The sequence below is a fragment of the Hemiscyllium ocellatum genome, chromosome 1, assembly GCF_020745735.1.
Source record: "Hemiscyllium ocellatum isolate sHemOce1 chromosome 1, sHemOce1.pat.X.cur, whole genome shotgun sequence".
Lineage (NCBI taxonomy): Eukaryota > Metazoa > Chordata > Chondrichthyes > Orectolobiformes > Hemiscylliidae > Hemiscyllium > Hemiscyllium ocellatum.
The window spans coordinates 74680483-74699159 of NC_083401.1; the positions used below are offsets into that span (position 1 = coordinate 74680483).

At 40.9% G+C, this 18677-nt stretch overlaps 1 protein-coding gene across 1 annotated transcript in view; it reads left to right on the forward strand.

Annotated features, from left to right (window-relative positions):
* Positions 1 to 18677, forward strand: part of ndufs4 (NADH:ubiquinone oxidoreductase subunit S4) — a 170056-nt gene that overhangs the window by 852 nt on the left and 150527 nt on the right. The window lies entirely within an intron of this gene.

Sequence of the window (18677 nt, forward strand, 5' to 3'; positions counted from 1 at the left end):
TTGTCCTTGATACAAGCATGACTTTTCTGATTGTTGACATATCCTTCAACTTCACATAATTATTAAATGTGTTTTCCATCCTTTCAACTTTTGCACGATATGTACCATCTTCTATTATCATATGTCTTAAATTCATAAGCTTATCTACTTGTCCTATTGGAATATCATTCACTTCATTATCATTTTTGTTTCTTCTAATGTGTTACTTCTATCTACTCATTGTTTTTGTGTTTTTTTGGTGATCAACCCATGTTTTAGAGTTCAAGATTTTACTTGATCTATGAAATTTTGTAGGGCCTTTTCTGATCTTACAAGTAGTACCATCAGCATACAAGTTTAGTGTGAAAGCAATGTACCGCAAATGCTGAAAATCTGAAATAATCAAAGTCAGGTTGAAATTTTGCTCACAGCTGGTAGGTTTATTATCTGACATTTTGTCACCATGCTAGGAAATATCATCAGTGAGCCTTTGATGAAGCCTGGCAGTCTATCCTATTTGTGTGTCTTGGTCTGTTGTAGTGGGTGATATCACTTTTGGTTCTTTTTCTGAGAAGTTGGTAAATGGGGTCCAAATTGATCTATTTGTTAATGGAGTTCTGGTTTGAATGCCAGGCCTTTAGGAATTCCTGTGTGAGTCTTTGTTTAGCCTGTCCCAGGATGGATGTATTGTCCCAGTTGAACTGGTGCCCCTCTTCATCTGTGTGTATGGATAGTTGGTCATGTCTTTTTGTGGCTAGTTGGTGCTCGTGTATCCTGGTGGCTAGTTTCCTGTCCATCTATCCAATATAATGTTTGTTGCATTCCTTGCAGGATATTTTGTATATGAAGTTCACTCGGCTGGTTGTTCGTACGAGGTCCTTTAAATTCATCAGGAGCTGTTTCAGTGCGGTGTTAGGTTTGTGGGCTACTATGATGCCTAGAGTCCAGAGTAGTCTGGTCCTCATCTCCGAGATGTCTTTAAGATATGGCAGGGTGGCTAGAGTCTCTGGGCATGTTGTGTCTTCTTGTTTAGGCCTATTGTTTAGGAATCGGCAGGCTGCACTTCTTGGGTACCCATTGCTCCTGAATAGTTTGTATAGGTGTTTTTTCTCGGCTTCTTGTAGCTCCTGGGTGCCGCAATGTGTGCAGCTCGTTTAAATAATGTCCTAATGCAGCTCTATTTGCGGGTATTGGGATGATTGTTCCTGAAGTTGAGTATCTGGTCAATGTGTGTCACCTTCCTGTAGATGCTGATCTGCAGCTCTCCACTGGCTTTTTGTTCCATTGTGATGTCTAGGAAGGGGAATCTGTTGCTCGCTTCCTCTTTGCTAAACTTTGTACCAGTAAGGATGATGTTTATGTTTTTGTAGGTTTCTTCTAATTTATTCCGTTTTGTGATGATAAAGGTGTCATTCACATAGCAGACAGAAAGCTTGGGCTAGATCGTGGCAAGGGCTGTTTGTTCTAACCTCTGCATAACTGCCTCTGCTAAGAGTTCTAATATTGATGTTCCCATAGTTGTTTTGTTGATTTTTTTGTCGATCTTGTTGTTGAAGGTGAAGTAGGTTGTGAGGCACCGGTCTACTCATTTGAGGATGTTGTCTTTACTGATGGATTTGATGCTGTCAGGTGTTCGTGTCCTTGGTTCGTCTAGCAATGAGGCCAGCATTTCTTTGGCTAGGGTGATATTTATTGATGTGAATAGGGCTGTCATATTGAAGGAAGCATGACCTCGTCATCATCCACCTTGATATCTTTATTGATGTTAAGGAATTCCTGGATGGAGTGGATGGAATGGCTTAAGTCTTCTACTTGGTGTTTCAGTTTGCATTGCAGTTCCTTTGCTAGTCTATGTGTTGGTGTACCAGGAAGTGAAACTGAGTCTGAGATGGTCCCCTTGTTTATATACCTTTGGTAATCCATAGAAACAGGGCATGTTGGATCCTTCAGATTTCATTCTTTGGAGGTCTGTCTTAGAGTCATAGAGATGTACAGCACAGAAACGGACCCTTCTTGTCCAACTTGTCCACGCTGACCAGCTATCCCAACTTAATCTAGTCCCACTTGCCAACACCCAGCTCCTATCCCTCCAAACCCTTCCTATTCATATACTCTTCCAGAAGCCTTTAAATGTTTCATTGTACTAGCCGCCACCACTTCCTCCGGCAGGTAATTCCATATATGTACCACCCTCTGCTTGAAAACGTTGCCCCTTAAGTCTCTTTTATATCTTTCTCCTATCACCCTGAACCTATGCCCTGTAGTTCTGGACTCACCCACCCCAGGGAAGAGACTTAGTCTATTTCTCGTATCCATGCCCATCGTGATTTTATAAACCTCTGTTATGGACTAGGCCAGACCACTCTAAACATTCTTGAGCAGGCAACCCAGGCCATAGCTTTGCCATTTGTTTCTGTAAATGTACCGGTTTGAAAGGATATTGGAGTGGGAGGGGGAGGATCCATTTGTTGTGGTCCACATTGACACTAACAACATAGGCTAGGAAGGAGGACCTGTTTGGGGATTATCAAGCACTAGGAAGGAAATTGAAGAACAGGCCCTCAAGAGTCATAATCACTGGATTACTGTCTGAGCCATGTGCTATTTGGCATAGGGATAAGAAAATTAGTGAAGTAAACACGTGGGTAAGAGATTGGTGTGGGAAAAAGGGATTCCATTTCATGGGACTTTGGCATCAGTTGGCATCAGAAATCACTGGAGTCAGGCAAGCTCCCAGATGACTGGAAAATTGCTGTTGTAAACGCCTTGTCAAGGAAGGATCAAGACAAAATTATAGGCCAATTAGCCTAACCTCGGTTGTCGGTAAAATTTTAGAATCCATCATTAAGGATGAGATTTCTAAATGCTTGGAAGTATAGGGTCGGATTAGAACAAGTCAGCATGGATTTAGTAAGGGGATGTCGTGCCTGACAAACCTGCTAGAGTTCTTTGAAGAGGTAATAAGTTGGTAGACCAGGGAAGCCCAGTGGATTTTATCTATCTAGATATCCAATGGGCCTTTGATCAGGTGCCTCACGGAGGCTGCTGAGTAAGGTGAGTGCCCATGGTGTTCGAGGTGAGCTACTGGCATGGATTGGGGATTGGCTGTCTGGCAGAAGGCAGAGAGTTGGAATAAAAGGTTCTTTTCGGAATGGCAGCTGGTGACAAGTGGTGTCCCACAGGGTTCAGTGTTGGAGCCACAGTTGTTCACTTTAATATATTAATGATCTGGATGAAGGGACTGAGGGCATTCTGGTGAAGTTCAGCGGACAGGCGGGTAGTTCTGATGAGGTGGGGAGGCTGCAAAAAGATTTAGACCATTAGGAGAGTGGTCCAGGAATTGGCTGATGAAATTCAGGTCTTGCACTTTGGAAAAAAAGAATACAGGTGTGGACTATCTTTTAAAAGTGAGAAAATTCATAAAGCAAAAGTACAAAGTGATCTGGGAATGCTGGTCCAGGATTCTCGAAAGGCTAACTTGAAGGTTGAGTCCGTGATTAAGAAAGCAAATGTAATATTGTCATTTGTCTCAAGATGGCTGCAATATAAAAGCAGCAACGTGCATTTGAGACTTTATAAAGTTCTAGTTAGTTCCATGTAGAATTCTGTGTTCAATCTTGGGCCCCACACCTCAGGAAGGACATACTGGCACGAGCGTGTCCAGCAGAGATTCACATGGATGATCCCTGGAATGGTAGGCATAAAGTATGATGATTGGCTGAGGATCCTGGGATTGTATTCATTTAGAATTTAGAAGATTGAATGAGATCTAATAGAAACTTGCAAGATAATGCGTGGCTTAGAAAGAGTGGACGCTGGGAAGATGTTTCTGTTAGGCAGGGAGACTAGAACCTGTGGGTACAGCCTTAAAATTAAAGGGGGTCAACTTAGAATGTAAATGAGGAGACATTTCTTCAGTCAGAGAGTGGTGGGCCTGTGGAATTCATTGCCACGGAGCATAGTGGAGGTCGGGTGTCTTCAAGGTAGAGATTGATAAAGTCTTAAGGAATTAAGAGCTACAGGGAGAGTGCGAGCAAGTGGAATTGAAATGCCCATCAGCCATGATTAAATGGCGGAGTGGACTTGATAGGCTGAATGGCCTTGCTTCCACTCCTATGTCTCATGGTCTTATGCTCTAAGTGTACAGTGAGAATTACCCAGAGTAAGTTAGCTAGGTTGACTACTAGGTTTTAAAACAGACAGAAATTTATTCACAAGGTTACACAATGAAACACAAAAACAGAATAAAGAACCTCTACAGAACTCAGTCTATCCAAGCTAGACTTGATTATGCTGTTCCATATATACCCAACAGTCCCAATAATCAAACCCCCTTAAAAACAGTTCAAAAAATGGAACAGATGTTTACAGCTTGAAGTTAGAAGGGCAGAAAGAGAGAGTGAGAAAGAGAGCCTGTTTCCACACAGCTGAACGCCTAACTGGTTCTGGACTGAACCGCTCAGCTAGATAGCTGACCCCCACCCACCACCACCTCATTATACAGCTCAAAACATGACCACTTTGGCCTGAAGTCTCATCTGTTTACATATAAACAAAAAGGATTCTCAATACCCTTTAATCTGAATGTAGGTTTGCTCGCTAAATTGGAAGGTTCATTTTCAGACGATTTGTCACCATACTAGGCAACATCTTCAGTGAGCCTTCAGACAAAACTTTGACCAGAGGCTCACTAAAGGTGTTACCTAGTTTGGTTACGAAACATCTGAAAATGTTCAGCGAGCAAACCTACATCCAGAACCTCAATCTGAGCAACAAATCTTCTCAAAACTTGCTAACCCTTTAATCTCTATACCAAACTACTCTAATTGGAGCCTGGCCTGTTTACGACCCCTCTGAAAAAAATCAAGGAGTCTGTGTGCTTGAGGAAAGGAACAGCTTTTTGAAGAAAAGGGACCAGCTTTGTGACATTTCTATAAGGTCAACCCCTCAGCCTCTGATGCTCCAGGAGAAATAGCCCCATCTTATTCTACCACTCCCCATAACTCAAGTCCTCCAACTCTGGCAGCATCCTTGTAAATCTTTTCTGAACCCTTTCAAGTTTCACAACATCCTTCCAATAGAAAGGAGACCAGAAATGAATGCAATATTCCAAAAATGGCATAACCAATGTCCTGTACAGCCGCAACATGACCTCCCAACTCCTGTACTCAATACTCTGACTAATTAAAGAAAGCATATCAAACGCCGCCTTCACTATCCTATCTACCTGCGACTCTACTTTCAAGGAGCTACGAACCTACACTCCAAGGTCTCTTTGTTCAGCAACACTCCCTAGGATGTTACCATTAAGTGTATACGTCCCGCTAAGATTTGCTTTCCCAAATTGTAGCACCTTGTATTTATCTGAATTGAACTCCATCTGCCACCTCTCAACCCATTGGCCCATCTGATCAAGATCCCATTGTAATCTGAGGTAACTTTCTTCGCTGTCCACTACACATGCAATTTTGGTGTCATCAGCAAACTTACTAACTATATCTCTTATGCTCATATCCAAATCATTTACATACATGACTAAAATTAGTAAACCCAGCAACGAACCTTGTCTGAGCTCCACTGGTCATAGGCCTCCAGTCTGAAAAACAACCCTTCACCAGGACCCTCTGTCTTCTACCTTTGAGCCAGTTCTTTATCCAAATGGCTAGTTCTCCCTGTATTCCATGAGATCTAACCTTGCTCAATCCTATGGGGAACCTTGTCAAACACCTTATTGAAATTCATAGAGATCACATTTACCGCTCTGCCCTCATCAATCTCTTTTGTTAGTTCTTCAAAAAACTCAGTCAAGTTCATGAAACATGATTTCCCACGCATAAAGCCATGTTGACTATCCCAAATCAGTCCTTGCCTTTCCAAATACATGTACATCCTGTCCCTCAGGATTCCCTCCAACAACCTGCCCACCACTGACGTCAGTCTCACTGGTTTGTTGTTCTCTGTCTCGTCCTGACCACCCTTTTTAAACAGGGGCACCACGTTAGCTAAACTCAAATCTTCCGACACCTCACCTGTGACTATCGATGATACAAATGTCTCAACAAGAAGCCCAGCATTCACTTCCCTAGCTTCCCACAGAGTTCTCAGGTACACCTGATCATGTTTTGGGGATTTATCTACTTTTTTATGTTTCAAGACATCCAGTACTTCCTCCTCTGTATTATGGATATTTTTCAAGGTGTCACCATCTTTTCCCTACATTCTATACCTTCCATGTCCTTCTCGACAGTAAACACTGATGCAAAATACTCACTTAGTATCTTCCCCCATCTCCTGTTGCTCCACTCAAAGACCGCCTTGCTGATCTTTGAAGGGTCCTATTATCTCTGTAGTTCCCATTAATGTACTTGTAAAAACCCTTTGGATTCTCCTTAACTCTATTTGCCAAAGCTATCTCATGTCCCTTTTTTGCCCTCCTGATTTCCCTCTTAAGTATACTCCTACTGCCTTTATACTCTTCTAAGGATTCGCTAGATCTATCCTGTCTATACCTGACATATGCTTCTTTCTTTTTCTTAACCAAACCCTCAATGTCTTTAGTCGTCCAACATTCCCTACACCTACCAGCCTTTCCTTTCACCCTAACAGGAATATATTTTCTCTGGATTCTCGTTATCTCATTTCTGAAGGCTTCCCATTTTCCAGCCATCCCTTTACCTGCGAACATCTGCCCGCAATCAGCTTTTGAATTTCTTGCCTAATACAGTCAAAATCTCTTGCTTCACTTCAGAACTTTAACTTTTAGATCTGGTCTATCCTTTTCCAGCACTATTTTAAAACTAATAGAATTATGGTTGCTGCCCCAAAAGTGCTCCTGCACTGACACCTCAGTCACCTGACCTGCCTTATTTCCCAAGATTAGGTCAAGTTTTGCACCTGCAGTACATACATCCACTACTGGATCAGAAAATTTTCTCCTGCACAGTGAACAAATTCCTGTCCACCTTACCCTTAACACTATGACTGTCCCAGTCTATGTTTGGAAAGTTAAAATCCCCTACCAGATCCACCCTATTGTTCTTACAGATAACTGAATTCTCCTTACACATTTGTTTCCCAATTTCCCTCTGACTATTAGGGGTCTGTAATACAATCCCAGTAAGGCGATCATCCCTTTCTTATTTCTCACTTCCACACAAATAACTTCCCTGGATGTATTTCCGGGAATATCCTCCCTCAGTACAGCTGTAATGCTATCCTTTATCAAAAACGCAATACCCCCTCCTCTTTTGCCTCCATTTCTATTCTTCCTGTAGCATTTGTATCCTGGAATATTAAGCTGCCAGTCCTGTCCATCCCTGAGCCATGTTTCCGTAATTGCTATGATATCCCAGTTCCATGTTCCTAACCATGCCCTGAGTTCATCTGCCTTCCCTTTTAGGCCCCTTGCATTGAAGTAAATGCAGTTTAATTTATCAGTCCTACCTTGATCTTTGCCTTGTCCCTGCCTGCCCTGAATGTTTGAGTTGCTTCTTTTCTCAACTGTATCAGTGTTAGATTGATGTCACTATCTCCCTGGGTCCTACCTACCACCCCCACAACCTCCACCACCACCTCACCACCCTTACTAGTTTAAATCCTCCCGAGCAGCTCTAGCAAATCTCCCTGTCAGTATATTCATCTCCTTCCAATTCAGGTGCAATCTGTCGTTCTTGTACAGGTCACTTCTGTCCCAGCAGAGATCTTGTTAATTTCACCTGTCTTGTGAAGTTTCTTCAAGTACGCTGTAATATGATTTATTAGCTTGGAGTCGAGTCCATTAGCACCTGTTGGTAGATGTCAGTATCTGCGAATAGTGTATTTGCTTTTTCAGTGTATTGTGTTCTGTTCAGGACAAAGGTCATGCACCCTTTGTCTGCTGGTAGGACGACAATATATCTGCCTTTTCTGAGTCCTTCCAGGGCTTTCCTTTGCAGTGTGTTGGGGGTATTCTCTTCTTTCTTTCTGCTTCGTGTTGGTGCTGCAGTCTGTCTAATGGCCTGCTGGATTACTTCCGTAAGTCCATTGTCTTTCGGGGTGGATTCCAGTGCTGCTAGGAAGTCATGTTGTCTGCATCCCTGTGGTTGAAGTTCATCCCTCACACTAGGACGGCTTTTTCCGTGTTTGTGAGTGGTCAGTCTGACAGGTTCTTTATCCAAGTCTCCGAATTGTCCATGTTATTGCTGTGCGTAAGCTTGGGTAGATTTTCTTGTGTGGCTAGACTTTTCTTTGTCTTGGTCCACTGTTTTGTGTTGATGACTCATTCTAGCGTACTTGTCCATTCATGGTCAGTCTCATTAGTGTACAGAGTTTTTTTGGCACAAAATTTCTCATTTCTATTTGTGGAGTCGGTTGTGGGCATCATTTATCATTTCTTGTAGCATCCTGCAGCCGTTCTGTTCTTCTGTTCTCTTGCTTTGTGGGGTGTTGAGAAGTGGTTTATATTTGACATGTCATGGTAGTACCTGTTTCCTGAGGCATTCGTGCACAAAGTACAGTTGTTGGCAGGTGGCACTGAGCCAGATGGCGTTGGTTTCCAATCTTCGGGCTAATTTGAGCATATTGCGCCCATATGTGTTTGCTGTTTTGGAGAAGATTTGTAGATCAGGTTGTAAGTTGGCTTGCTGAGCTAGTATATTTGTTCTCAGACCTTTCATCAGCATACTAGGCAATACCATCAGTGAGTATCACTTAGAGTCATAGAGATGTACAGCACGGAAACAGACCCTTCGGTCCAACTTGTCCATGCCGACCAGATATCCCAACCCAATCTAGTGCCACCTGCCAGCACCTGGCCCATCTCCTTCCAAACCCTTCCTATTCATATACCCATCCAGAAATTTCGCAATTGCACCAGCCTCCACCACTTCTTCTAGCAGCTCATTCCATACACACCACCCACTATGTGAAAAAGTTGCCCCTTAGGTCTCTTTTATATCTTTTCCCCCCTCATCCTAAACCTATGCCCTCTAGTTCTGGTCTCCTCCACCCTAGGGAAGAGACTTTGTCTCTTTATTCTACCCTTATGATTTTATAAACCTCTGTAAGGTCACCCCTCAGCCTCGGACGCTTCAGGGAAAACAGCCCCAGCCTGTTCAACCTCTCCCTCTAGCTCAAATCTTCCAACCCTGTAAATCTGTAAGACCCTTGTAAATCTTTTCTGAACTCTTTCAAGTTTCACAACATCTTTCCCATAGGAAGGAGACCAGAACTGCACACAATTTTCCAACAGTGGCCTAACCAATGTCCTGTACAGCCGCAAATTGACCTCCTAACACCTGTACTCCATACTCTGACTAATAAAGGAAAGCATACCAAATGCCTTCTTCACTATCCTATCTACATGCGACTCTATTTTCAAGGAGCTACGAACCTGCATTCCAAGGTCTCTTTGAACAGCAATACTCTTCAGGATCTTACCATTAAATGTACAAGTCCTGCTAAAATTGGCTTTCCCAAAATGCAACACCTCACATTTATCTAAATTAAACTCCATCTGCCACTTCTTAGCCCACTGGCCTATCTGGTCAAGATCCCATTGTAATCTGAGGTAACCTTCTTCACTGTCCACTACACCTCCAAGTTTGGTGCCATCTGCAAACTTACTAACTATACCTCTTAAGCTCACATCCAAATCATTTATATAAGTGATGAAAAGTGGTGTCCTTTAGGGAAGGAAACCAGCCATCCATTACATGGCCTGTGTGCGACTGCATACCCACAGCAATGTGGTTAACTCTCAACTGCCCTCTGGGCAATGAGAGATAGCTAATAAATACTGGCCCAGCCAACAATGTCTATGTCCCACGAATGAATGAAAAATAACTGGAATTTCAAACGCCTCACATTTGGTGCCAGGCTGCTATCTTGCTACAAATCATGGAAAACAGATGTGCAGTCAATACAAAAACCAGTTACATAGTTTAGATGTTCAGGGAATGCACAGGTAGTAGATAGGTTGGAATTTGTGAAGCGATGAGAAACTCATTGTCCTGCAGCATACAGACATAGTAGGCATCTGTTGCACAGTGCTTTCTGGCTAATAATCATCGATGCACTTTGCCAATATAGATATTTTAATAGATGCATAGAGAGCATCTAAGTTTTCTTATCAGCAGATGTGTCTATCCACTTGATTCATTTGGTTATGCTTTTTTTTGTGAATCAGGAGATCTTGGGTTCAAGATTTTCGAAGCTTTGAAATGTTTCTGGTACAGTACATTGTGAAAGATGTTACTTTGGATAAGATATTAAACCAGGACAATTTTCTGCCTACAGTAAGTCTTCACTTAAATTTGTCTTTGCATTCTTGGCAACTGCGACTTTAAATGAAAGATCGATTTCCATAAGAGTCAATGTTAAAAATCGAGTTGAGTTCTTAAGGGTTGGCTTTTATGAAAAATTCCTGTGGTTGCAGGTAGACAAGATAGTGAAGAAGGTGTTTGGTATACCTGCTTTTATTTGCTAGTGCGTTGAGTACAGGAGTTGGGAGGTCATATTGGGCCCGGACAGAACATTGGTGAGGCCACTATTGAATTACTATGTTCAATTCTGGTCTCCCTGCTATAAGAAGGCTGTTGTGAAACTTGGAAGCATTCAGAAGAGATTTGCAAGGATGTTGTCAATGTTGGAGGGTTTGAACTATATGGAGAGACTGAATAGGCTGGGGCTATTTTCCCTAGAGTGTTGGAGGCTGAGGATTTTCCTTATAGAGGGTTTATAAAATCATAGCGGCATGGATAGGATGAATAGCCAAGGTCTTTTTCTCAGGTTAGGGAAGTCCAAAACTAGAGGGCATATGTTTAAGGTGAGAGGGGAAAGATTTAAAAGGGACCTAAGGAGCAACTTAGGAAATGATTGAGGCTGTTAAAATTACGACATTTAAAGAGTATATGAATAGAAAGGGTTAAGAGTGATATGGGTCAAATGTTGGCAAATGGGATTAGAGTCATTTAGGATATCTGGTTGGCATGGATGAATTAGACCGAAGAGTCTGTTTCCATGCTGTGCAGCTCTATAACTCGAAGTCATGACATATTAAAATTGTTAAATTTCAGCATTGCTCAATGAATTAGCTTATACACTAAAATGGTGTCAAACTGGGCTGCATCCGAGCACCACCATTCTTCAGCATTTTTCTAGAACGCTGGCCAGGGAAAACATCAACTTTACATCTGCTCTGTTTAACCCTCTCAGTATTTTATATGTTTCTAAACTTCAGTGAATACAGGCCTAGTCAAACTAGTCGCTCCTCAGAGCAAACGCAGCAATCAACCAGTTGAATCTTTGCATTTCCTCCATAACAAGTATGTATTTTCTTGGATCAGGAGACCAAAACTGCAAGCAATACTGCAAATGTAGTCTCTCCAAGGTCCTGTACAGCTGCAATAAGATTTTCTTCTCCAACACTCAAAACCTCTTGCGGTGAAGTTTGGCATACAATTTATCTTCCTACTTGCTTGCTACGCATCAACATTTCCCAATCCATTATCATTTAAATAATACTCTGCCATTCTGTTTTCCACACTTGGATCAACCATGGATCAACCATTCATTTGTCCATGAACTCAACTCATCTAAATCACCTAGTTCCTTATATCCTCCTTAGCACTCACAGTTCCAAATAGTTTTGTCATCAGCAGATTTGAAATAATATATTGTATTCTGCTGTCGAGTTCATTGTAAATATTAACAATAGCTGCAGGTGTTCTTATCCCTGCAGGACTGCTCTTTTGCTACTTTTTCTAGCAACTTCATATGACTCCTTATCGGATCTAATACTGTCTTGAATTCTTTTTTGCCGGTTATGATCGGGCGACTCTTCCCATTTTGTCCTTTCATTGAAAAGGAGTATATAAACCTTGAATGTAGTAAAACCAAGTTAGTGGAGACACAGTAATTGGTGGCAAGGCAATTAATGAGGATGACACAGAACATACGGGGGGGTATAGATAGGTTAAGATATTGGGCAAAAACTTGGCAGATAGAATATATTGTGAGGAAATGAATTTTGCCAAGAAGAGTAGAAGAGATGTTTATTATTTAAGTAGGGAAAACAACAGAAAGCTGCAACACCAAGGAATTTGGGTGCTTTTTCTGTGGATCACAAAATATTAGATCCACATTCACAAATAGGGAAGGTAAATGGGCTGTTGGCCTTTAGTTTTACAGAATGGAGTAAAATATATTGAAGTCTGACTAAAAATATATGATAAAACTGTACAGTTGCCAACCACAGTTAGAATGCAGTCCATTTATCAAAGCAACAAGGGGTAGAAAACATTAGTGAAAGTTGTCCATAGATCTCAAAACAATTGTGGTAAGTTAGTTGTGGTAAGATGGCGTAAAATAGAAATGCAAGATACATACAACAAAGATACTACAGTAATCAAGTGACTTTAATTTACATAGTAACTGGACAAACCATGTTAGTAATGATTCTATGACAGATAAGTTCCTGAAGACTGTTTGCAAAAGTTTTTAAATCATTATGTTGAGTAACTAACCAGGAAACTGACTGATCTAGGTTTGGATTTGTGAAATGAGACTGGGTTAACTAACAACCTTGTTGCAAGAGGTCCTTCAGGAAACAGTGACCAAACATTATAGCATTCTTCATTTGAATAGAACTTGAAGTACTCTGGTCTAATTTGAAACTCTGGTCCTAAATCTAAGGGAATTAAGAAATTATGAAGAGCAAGTTATTTGCAATAGACTGGGTAACTTAATTAAAAGGCATGACAGCAGATAGGCAATGGTTAATATTTAAGGAATGAATGTATGCATGCATTTCAGCAATTATCGTAAGACCATGAGGACCATGGGAGCAAAGTGCATCAGAAAAGACAAGTCTAAAGTTGTTTTATCTGAATGCATAGAGCATTTGCAATATGATAGATGAATTGTCAGTGCAAATAGTTGTGATTGGATACAATGTAATTGCGATTACAGAGATTTGGATGTTGGTTGTCCAAAGCTGGGAATTGAACATCCAAGGATATTCAGGCTTTAGAAAAGTCAGGCAAAAAGGTAAAGGTGGTGAGGAGGCATAGTTAAAGGATAAAATCAGTGCAATAATGAAAAAAAAGGATATTGGTGCAGAAAGTATTAGGACGTAGAATCATTGTGTGTTCTGTACCTGTGTGAAGGAAGGGGAGGATTCCGCATGCTTTCTTAACCACCTTTTTGACTTGATCTGCTAGCTTTGGAATTTGTGGGTATTTCCTCCAAGGTCTGTCAGTTCCTGTACACCCCTCAGTGCTCCAATTAATTAGTATTTCTTTGCTTTTATTGGTCTTTTTGATATGCATCAAACCACATTTTTGAATTGTTCAACCACCTTACCAGTTCATTGATATATTCCTGTAGACCAAGGCTATCTTCTGTCATACTAAGGATGTTTATGCTGTCCACCAATTTCTTCATGCTCTCTATGTCCAATTATGTTTATATATCACAAAGTTTAGAGGACCCAGCATTGCAGAATGCCATAGGAAACAATTTCCCAGTCACACAGAACATCCATCACAATGCCAATTTCCTACCACTTAGCCAATTATATCCAGTTTGCAACATCCACCTGGATCCCATGAAATTTTATATTCAACCACTTGGAAAAATGTTGGAATGAATTATTAAGGAAATAATAGCAGATTTGGGAAATCATAATCTAATCAAGCAGAGTCAGCATGGCTTCACAAAAGGGAAACCAAATCTGACTAATTTGTTACAGGTATTCAAGGAAATGGGTAGAAGAGAACCAGTAAATGTGTTGTATTTAGACTTGCAGAAGGCCTTAAAGGTACCTCAAGGAATGTTATTTTAACCTTGGTCTTGGAGGTAGTACATTGGCATGGATGGAGAATTGGGTAATGGGCAGGAAATATCAAGTGGGGATAAGGGGTTGTTTTGCAGTTTGGCAAACTGTAATAAGTGGGATTCCACAGGGAATGGAATAACCACTGTTTATAATATATGTTAATGTTTTTGAGGAAGGAAGTGAATATATTCGAGCCAAATTTGCAGATGAAAAAAAAAGTTGAAAAGACAAGTTGCCAAAGGAATACAAACCGTCTACAGAGAGATATTGGTAGGTCAAGTAAATGGGGAATTAATGTGGGAACATGTGAAGTTCATTTTGGAAGCGAGAATAAATTTGCAGAAATCTGCACCATGAAGGGACTTAATAGTACAGGGTGCAGCAGGTAATCAGGAGGCTCATGTACTGTAAACCTTTATTTGAATGAGATTGGAGTATAAGAAGGAAGTCTTTCTACTACTGTACAAGATGCTGGTGAGACCACATCTGGGATATTGTGAGCAGTTTTAGTTCCCTTATTTGAGGAAGGACATCATTTCATTAGAGGCAGTTCAGAGAAGGTTCACTAAGATGATCCCTGATATGGAGAGATTATCTTATGAACAAGTTGGAAATCTCCTTGCCACCACCACCATCCCTGGATATATCCTATCCCAGGATATATATGATGTCTACATGAACTTAAGTTAAGTGTTTGGCAAGGTTTCACATGGTAAACTAATTAGTAGAATTAGATCCAATGGGATTCAAGGAGAGCTTGTTAATTGGATACAAAATTGGCTGACGGTAGAACACAGTGGTGGTGGAGGGTTGTTTTTTTGAGACTGGAGACCTATGACCAGTGGTATTTCGCAGAAACTCCTGCTGGGTTCACTTCTGTTTCATTATATATAAATGAACAATGTGGATGAGAATATAAGAGGCATGGTTAGTAAGTTTGCTGATGACACCAAAATTGGTGGTATAGTTGACTATGAAGAAGGTTATCCAAGATCACAAAGATGTCTTGATTAATTGGGCCATGGGCTGAGGAGTGGCAGATAGAGTTTAAGTTGGATAAATGTGAGGTGTTGCATTTTGGTAAAACAACAAGGGCGGGACTTTAACAGTTAATGGTAGGGTCCTGGGGAGTGTTGTTGAACAGAGACCTAGGGGTTCAGGTATGTAGTTCTTTAAAAATTGCATTGCAGGTAGACAGGATGGTTAAGAAGGTGTTTAGCACATTTGCCTTCATTGCTTTGACCACTGAACATAAGATGTCATGTTGAGGTTATACAGAACGTTGGTGAGGCCACTTTAAATACTGTGTACAGTTCTGGTCACCCTGCTATAGGAAGGATATTATTAAATTTGAGAGAGTTCAAAAGGGAAAGGATTTACCAGGATATTGCCAGGACTGGAGTGTTTGAGTTTTCAGAATAGGCTGGAATGTACAAAGTTGAGGGGTGACTTTATAGAGGTTTATCAAATCATGAGGAACAGATAAGGTGAATAGCAAAGGTCTTTTCCCAAGGGTAAGTGAGTTTAAAACAAGAGGGTGTATTTTTAAGGTGAGAGGAGAAAGATTTAAAAGAGATTTGAAGGGCAACATTTTCACACAAGAGGATATTTGATATGTGGAACAAACTGCCAGAGGATGTGGTGGTTGCGGATATAGTTACAACATTTCAAATGCATTTAGTATAGTACATGAACAGGAAAGGTTTAAAGAGATATGGGCTAAGTGCAGGCAAATGGGGCTAGTTTAGTTTGGGAAACTCGGCCGGTGCAGCTGAGTTGCACCAAAGGGTCTGTTTCTGTGCTGTGTGACTCTATGATTCTCTAAGACACCATCTATCTATTGTCCCTTGACATTCATGCCTCATCACAGAATTCTCCACATGCAACATCCTTAGGATTACCATTGATCAGAAATGGACCTGCCATATAAACACTGGCTACAAGAGCAGAAGCAAGGAATACTGTGATAACTCATCTACCCAAAGTCAGTCCATTACTTACAAGGTACAAGTCAAGACTGTGATAGAATACAGTCCACTTGTTTGCACTCCAGCTTGACACCATTCAGGACAAAGCAACTCGCTTGATTGGCACAACATCCACTCCCTCCACTACCTAACGCTTCATACCAGCACCATGTATGAGATACAAGATGCACTGCAGAAATTCATCAGTGTACCTTAGATAGCCCCTTCCAAATCCATGACCACTTCCATTTAGAAGGACAAAGGCAGCTGATACATGGGAGCGCTACCACCTGCAAGTTCCTCTCCAAACCACACTCAACCTTGACTTGGAAATATATTGTTGTTTGTTCAGTGTCAACAGGTCAAAATCCTGGAATTTCCTCCCTAACAGCATTGTGGGTCAACCCACAGCAGGTGGACTGCAACGGTTCAAGGTGACAGTTCACCACCTTCTCAAGGGCAATTGGGGACAGGCAATAAAAAAGATTGCCTCACATTGCCATGCAGCTTCAGGCTGAAAGGTTAAACAGAAACAATTCAAAACATGTATTTTTAAATTCCTGTATTTTACTGTCCTGCAGTATTCCTTTTCTAACAACACTCCATGTAACAATAATTTCATCAGAGCTTCCCCGTTCATCTTCAGCTGTCATTAATTTATACCCTGTATTTCGTGACTGTGGCATTTACTTGGTCAAAATACTTGGGTTCCAGTTTCACAGGATCATTTGTTACATTCCTGGCTCTTACTTTATAATGCTATCATTTTTTTTCAGACCACAGTATCTTAAAAATCTTTGCCTGTGACTCTGTCTATGTAGAGAACTTATCACCTTTATTTTATGGTTGCTCAGAAACTCCATGTTGTTGAACATCTTTTATGGTTGCTAACCTTCATTTAACTCCTTTGTTGCATTGAGCACTTGATAGACTGCAAAAGTAAACAACTTTACTTGCTTACTCTATTTCTATATTATTCATTCTAAGGTCAGCTTTTGATAGATAGCTTTACTTTGTGATTATCATTGATGTGATTGTTTTAGGATTTACTTAGGCCCAGAGTCTGGCATTTCTCTGCCTTCTGAAGTATGTCATGCAATGTTTCTTGTATTTACAATCAGTGATGTAGCATTGGCATTATTTAACAACCCAATGAATGTCAATTTTCTGTGTCAAGCTAGATTGTTCCATTGTATGAGCGCCACATAATTCCTTAAATATTTAAGCGCACAAAACACAGCGTTCTAATTGGGCTGAATGTTTAATTGTGTGATAAGGAAAGGAAAAATCAGTGTTGCTTGATGATACCACACTAAAAGTAAAACCTATGCTAAACCACTACCTGTATTCTTAAGCTGTCAATGAAAATGTGTTCACACTTGGCTGTGAAGCATTTTATTAGATATTGTCAATGATTATAGATCTACAAGTTCTCTTTGAGATCAATCAGTTCTTAGTGAAATTCCACAAATTCATTACTGTAGATCATGGTGTGAGTTGAGCCATTCTCTAAAACAACTCCATTTTTCATCCCTAAAAATTATGATTTTATATTTGCTGAACACATAAGTTGATTTCTTGTCCCGTCACCACCACCCTGTGCTTCTTTCAGTCATGACTTGTTGTATTCACACTGGAAGCTGACCTCAACCTTGAACCCTGCAAATGGATGTTTTACTTCACGGTACCTTTATAACTGCTTGCAAGGGATCATGCAAGTGACTACAGGTTGAATTCTGAAGATTTGTGGGAGTTTAGAGCATACCTACTTGCATGCTGATGATATTTTAAAATAAAGACCACTGCAATGGTTCACATTTATATTGTTGTATGTCAATTACAGCTTTCTTCATGTTACCATTGCTTCTTTTAACAATTACTTTAAATCTGTACCCCCTTGTTCTCAATTCTTTCACCAATGGAAGTAGTATTTCCTTGTCTAACCTGTTTAAAACACTCATGAATTTCATATCTTTATGCTTTTCTCCAAAGCAAGCAGATCAGGAAGGGTAGGACTATTGAGAAATTTCTCCACTCTGGAAGCATGATCATGAATCTTTTCTACTTGCTCTAATATCTTCATGTCTTTGCTAAAGTGTCACCCAGAGCTAGACATGCTGTTCCACTTGAGGCAAGTGTTCTATATTAGTTTAATATGACCTCCTTGCTTTTGTGATACCGCTTGTGACAAACCCTCTTTCTAAGCATTTTTAACTGCAAACCCGCCATCTGTTACTGACAACACTTATGTTTCAGACCATTCCAAGAGTTACTATGTGGCTGTGTGCAATTCTATTTGGTAATGCGTTTGCCCGTTGGTTACCCAGGACAGTTTGATGGTCACTGAAGCAAAGTTCTAAGGTTACAGGTAGTCGAGAAAGATGTAGAATCCTTGTTAGGCAGTGCAGTGCTATGATAGTGTCCCTAATCCTCAATCAGCAGGCCCAGGTTCAAGTCCCACCTGCTCCAGAGATATATAATAACAGTGGTTAGCACTGCTGCCTCACAGCGCCAGGGACCTGGGTTCAATTCCCACCTCAGGCGACTGACTGTATGGAGTTTGCACGTTCTCCCCGTGTCTGCGTGGGTTTCCTCCGGGTGCTCCGGTTTCCTCCCACAGTCCAAAGATGTGCGGGCCAGGTGAATTGGCCATGCTAAATTGCCCGTAGTGTTAGGTAAGGGGTATATGTAGGGGTATGGGTGGGTTGCGCTTCGGTGGGTCGGTGTGGACTTGTTGGGCCGAAGGGCCTGTTTCCACACTGTAAGTAATCTAATCTAATCTAATCTAATCTAATCTTAAAAATTGCTGAACATGTTGATTAGAAAAATAGACAGTGCTGCTTTCAGCTGTACCACTGGTAAGGCAGCATAACATGGATTCTAAGGAGAGGCTCGATGAGAAGTCAAGAGCAGTT